Source organism: Syngnathoides biaculeatus, chromosome 11, assembly GCF_019802595.1.
Source record: "Syngnathoides biaculeatus isolate LvHL_M chromosome 11, ASM1980259v1, whole genome shotgun sequence".
NCBI lineage: Eukaryota > Metazoa > Chordata > Actinopteri > Syngnathiformes > Syngnathidae > Syngnathoides > Syngnathoides biaculeatus.
The window spans coordinates 13,545,363-13,551,362 of record NC_084650.1 but is presented as its reverse complement, the minus strand read 5'-3'; positions in this window follow the sequence as shown (position 1 = coordinate 13,551,362).

The window sequence follows — 6,000 nt, the reverse complement described above, 5'->3', positions numbered from 1 at the left end:
AAGTTTGAGGTTTAGGTGTTGTGTGGATATCCGTCCATCCATTTTCTTAGCCGCTCATCCTCACGAGGAGTGCTGGAGCCTATCCCGGCTGTCAACAGGAAGTAGGCGGGGTACACCCTGAACTGGTCGCCAGCCGATCGCAGGGCACAACGAGACAAACAGCCGCACTCACAATCACACCTATGGGCAATTTAGTGTCTGATTAATGTCGCATACGCTGCGAAGCGGAGTGCCCGGAGAAAAACCCGCGCAGGGACGGGGGGGAGAGAACATGTAAACTCCACACTGGCGGGTCCAGGATTGAACCCGGGACCTCAGAACTGTGAGGCCAACGCTTAACCAGTTGCCCCACCGTGCTGCACACGGAGAGTCTGACATTTTGGTGAAAAGTTGCCATTTTCGGCGAGTTTCCGGATTTCTTTACAAGACAAACTGTCATGAGCAAGAATGGACCACGACCAAGAGGGGCGTGGCCTGGCCACCGCTCTGGGCGGTCTCATCTCTGACGCCTGTCAATCGTCAGACCAGTTTCACGTCAGGCGCTGTGATTAGACCAAGTTGGGGTTTGGGCACTGGCGTTGGCCAGTTTGTTGCGTTCACTGCCAGCAGGAATCTCCACCACCGAGAGAAAGTGGAGCGTGAGCTGTCCTCGTCGCAGCGATTCTGTGCCACCATAATTTAGTCCCAACTTAGTTCACGTTTCCTTGTCATCAGACCTCGCTTCATGTTTCCGGATTTAGCGTTGTTGTGCCTCTGCCTTCTCAGCTGTGAATAAAACTACGCCTCACATCATGCCCTCGTCTCGGAGTCCTGCATTTGAGTCCGGCCCCTTCTCGACACGAACCGACGTGAGCCAGTTTGATTTTGTAACCCGAAATTTAGTCGACTAATTTCTCAAGAGGCGAGGTGTTAAAAAAAATTTCAGGAAGCCAAGCCCGAAATGACACACGGTGCCATTTTTGGTCCATTTTGGGGCAAATTTCTGCCGAACGGTCAAAAGCGGTTTGATGTAGCGACGCATAAATTGGTAGCCATGTCGATTTATGAGTGGAATGGCAAAAAATAATAATAATAATTGAAGAAGTCATGCTTGACAAGACGCTGAAGTGTGCCCAATTGGTTCGAACCAACAATTTTGGGGGGCGATTTGAACATTTCAAACGTCTTTGCGATTTTGCCCGATAGCTACAAAGCTGAACTTAGCATGATTAAAAGCTTTCTTTCATCGTTGTGTATTTATGAAGTATGTTTCTTTTCCACTTTTACCTCCGGGGGGTGTTACTTTGTCAAATTGAGCAATTCTGTCTGAAAAATTGTCACTCAATGCACATTTTCACAAATCACCAGCACCACCTCCGAGAACGCCAAAGCCCTTAAAATTGCATTTTGCAAAATAATATCGATAACGCGATTCAATAATGACGAGGATTGCTCTTTGCGGCAGCGCTACACGTACAATACATGCACGTGTGTGTGACCATTCTTTCTGTCGAGGGAGTCAAATGAGACGTCACGCGTGTAATGGCCGATCGCCATCGCTAATCCATCCGTCTTCTAATTGATCAACACGAGTCGACACTCCCAAGCGTTCCAATGCCAAACGATTTTTCATATTAGTCGCCGCTTTGCATTGATTTGTCACGTGAATTGTCTCAGAGACGCCCCACAAATTCCGAGTAGACCCACAAAGATCTCAACAAGTCATCCAGAGAAACCGACTTCAAGTCTTCCGGGGTGGTTGGAATCGGGATTTTCAGGGGTGGGCCGATTTTTGCTCTCTGGAGTTTTGTACTAAAATTCAGTCCCTGAAGGCGGTTTTGCGCTTTAGCCACGTAAACTTTGCTAGGCGTATCTATTGTGTGTGGAGACCACAGAGAAGCTTTCAAGACCGAAAACTGAAAAGTCTGGAATTGTGGTTTCGAGACAGGCGCGTAGAAATGCGGACGACTTCCACAGTCCACTCGTCACAATAGACGTGCGTGAAAACTACGCGCACCCTTCGTCCCGCTTCCTTTGTTATTTTTTTTTCTCGCGGTTATGCAACATTTTATGGAGCTTCCGGCAAGGTCGAAGGTGCTGATTGCGCTGCGAGGGCGCTCCGGGCGGGTCACACCTTGGCCTCGCCGGAGCGCCGTACTCGGCGCACGCATGCACGCACGCCATAGCGAGCCGGGACGCAATCGAAAGCGACGCGCCGAGTCCCGGCCGAGATCGCGCGGACGTTTTGCGGCTCGGCGGAATGGTCGGACTTGGCCGAGAAGCGGTCTTGACGGTAAGGTGGATGTTGACAAGGACTTTTTATTTTTGTTGTTGTGATTTGAATTAATGTCCATGTGTACTCAGTGGGGAAGGGGGGGGGGGCGCTTGATATGCTGCGAGCGTTTGATAAGAAACACAAGGAGAGCGTCCTCTAATCCAGGCGAAAGTTGTACCAAGGTGAAGAAAAATGGAACTGTTGCAAGTTGTGGGATTCGACCTTGGTTCAAAAATAACGGATTCAAACAAATATTAGATTTTAGCTGTCAAAAAAAAAAAAAAACCATTGATGGCTCATTTTCTCTTAACGGATGCATCGAAAGGTGTCATTTGACGTCGCTGAATGAGGGAGTTGGTGTGTCGGTGAAAGCTGCAATGTGCATTCCAGGCCACTAGTTGGCGGTGTAGCGCGCTATTGTCCGCCGCTGTCGGCCTCCGGCGGTTCCGCTGCATTCGTTGGCCCGGTGTGTGTTGAGTTGAACGGAGTGCGGCGACGCAAGCAGAGGCTTTGAAATGAGGCTTTTCCAGCACGAGTCAGGTTTCCATTTGGCGCCGTGGTTTCAAACGAGGGTCCGGAGTCCAGGTTGGACTTTCGAGTGCGGCAGAGCAATGCGGAATGGTGAAGAAGAAGAAGAAGAAGACGACGTCGCCAGGTGGGCTGCTATCTGGCGAACTTGGGGCGGTTAGTTGCAGGGCACATGAAGAGCAACACCTTGGGACAATTTAGAGCACAGGTGTCAAACTTAAGGCCCTGGGGCCAGACCCGGTACGCTGGGTGATTTTATGTGGCCCGCGCAGGAAAATCTTTTGAAAGACCAAAATTTGAAATTGTCATTACTTGGAATAACGTTGAGATAATGCAAGTTTTTTTGTTGCTGCAATTCTTATTTTTAAAATAAATTCTAAAAAATTAGAACAATTTCAGGGGTGGCACAGTGGATCAGCTGGTAATGCGTTGGCCTCACAGTTCTGAGGTCCCTGGTTCAATCCCGGACCTGCCTGTGTGGAGTTTGCATGTTCTTCCCCCGTCCCTGCGTGGGTTTTCTCCAGGCACTCCGGTTTCCTCCCACATCCCAAAAACATGCAACATTAATTGGACACTCTAAATTGCCCATAGGTGTGGTTGTGAGTGCGGCCTTTTCTCTCGATGTGCCCTGCGATTGGCTGGCGACCAGTTCAGGGTGCACCCTGCCTCCTGCCCATTGACAGCTGGGATGGGCTCCAGCACTCCCCGCAACCCTAGTGAGGATAAGCGGCGAAGAAAATGGATGGATGGATAGTTATCCATCACTTTATCGTGTTCCATTCGCTGGTGTCATGATTGACCTCCACGTGTGGTCTATTTTATACATATGTACACATTATAAAATCCTACCATTGGTCAGTTTGCGGGTGAGTTTTATGAATACATAGAGAGAAATTAATGATTTGTGTGTGTGTGTGTGTGTGTGCGTGTGAAAAGTGAGGGCTTTTTGATATGTGAGGTTTCCGTACGGCGGCTGAGGCGATGATTCATTTCTATGGCTTCACCCTTCTTAAAGGCCCTCCGAAGGGTTTCGAACCCTCACTCTGATGCTGCGTTTTTTTTTTTTTTTTTTTTGCAATCGTGCGTTCTGTCGTCTTGCGTTTACCGTCCGTCTTTGATCTCTCACTCTCGCCGCACGCCGCAAACCCCCGTCACGCGTCACTGGAGTTATGATGATAACCATGATGATGATGATGATGATGATGATAGGGCTGTTTGTCAGGATAATGGCCGATCGGCGACGCAACCAGCTGCGCGTGTGAAAAAAAGCAACGAAAAACAAAACAGGCGCGCATCAAAGGGGTTTTATCTACGTGACAAGCGCACAATCGATGACGGTTTACGCGAAAGAATATCAAACCACGTGCCGCGTGCTGAATCTAAAAACGCGATTGTATTTATGAAAATGACAAAAACACCCCAAATACTGTGACCGAGGGTGGAAAATGTCGTACAACGCGACGTTCTTGTGATATTTCCCCACTGATATTGGTATTAACCTGATTTGTGCTGGGGTTCACCGATTAACTCGTGACGCAATATGACAAAATTATGGAAAAATTGTGCCAAACATAACATGTGCGTTCATCTGAGATGACACGCTGTGGCGACCCCTAAAGGGACAAGCCGAAAGATATCAACGCTAACGGGATTAGCCTCGGAAAATAACTATGCCTTTACAATGCGGGTGTCAAACTCAAGGCCCCGGGGCCAGATGTGGCCCACCACATGATTTTATGTGGCCCGCAAAGGGAAATCTAGTGTGTCAACTTCCAGCATTTTTGTGAAAATTGGGACCAAAATTTCAAATTTTCATACATCATAAAGGATAATATTGAGATATGACCAAGCATTTTTTTTAAATTAACAAACATGAACAATATTTGAGAATTCCATTGCCATTTATTGATTGCCATTGATCATCCATTGAAAAATAGTTCATAAATTTCATTGGTGATTAAATATTTTGATGGTTTATGGTCATAACGGCCCTGTGAGGGAACCCAGAACTACAACGTGGCTCACAACAGAAATGAGTTTGACAATCCCTGCCTTATAACGATAATATTTTGCCAATTATAGCGATAGTAACGTGATTGTCAAATGAAAACACTAAAATACCAATGCAGGTGTCAAACTCAAGGCCCGGGGGGCCGGATCTGGCCCACCACATGATTTTATTTGGCCCGCGAAGGCAAACCTAGTGTGACAACTTCCAGGATTTTTGTGAAAATCGGTACCAAAATTTCAAATTGTCATACATCATAAAGGATAATATTGAGATATGACAAGCATTTTTTTTTCATTAACAAATATGAACAATATTTGAAAAATCCATTGCCATTGATCATCCATTGAAAAATAAATTTCATGTGTAAATATGGTGAGGTGATTCAATATTTTTATGGTTTATGGTCATAATGGCCCTGTGAGAGAAGCCAGAACTACAATGTGGCCCGCAACAGAAATGAGTATGACACCCCTGCCTTATAATGATAACATTTTGCCAATTGTAGCAATATTAACATGATAAATATGATAAATATGATATGACATGATGAATAAAAACACTAAATTAACTCAATACGGTATTGCAAGGCTTTGCCAACGACGCCGATTCCGTCCACTGGACCGGAAAAATATCGCGAAACAATATTTTGCCAACAATATGTATCATTTCACAACAGGCCCTCAGAATGTAACAATACCACATTTACAGTAATATTGCATCATAATCAGGGACATAAACTGTAACAACACAATACTGTAATATTTGCAATACGATATTATGTATTTACAAGATAATATATTGCAAGCCAGCCACGTCATGGATGACAAAAGAAGAACTTGTATGAAATAAAAATGATGTCAGTATTTGGATGTTAAATTATTAATGGGTGGGTCAATGGTTAATGATGTATTGGAAGAGGTAATGCAGACATTTTTTTGTTGTTGTCATATGATCCAAGTGGCCTTGAAAAGGCTGCCAGAAATCATATTTAGTATTGTCACAGGGTCACAAAAAGCGCTTATGGATACATTGTCCTCGATAATAAACGTTCACCAAATGTCCCGTTGAGCAAAATTTAGTGTCAGCAATTAAACGTTTAATGGCGTCAGCGCTCAGGAGCAACATTCATTCCGTTTATTAGACCATTTAATTGGCTTCGAACCAACAACAAAGTCCAAAGAGTCAACTCGGCGAGTCCTCCGTGACA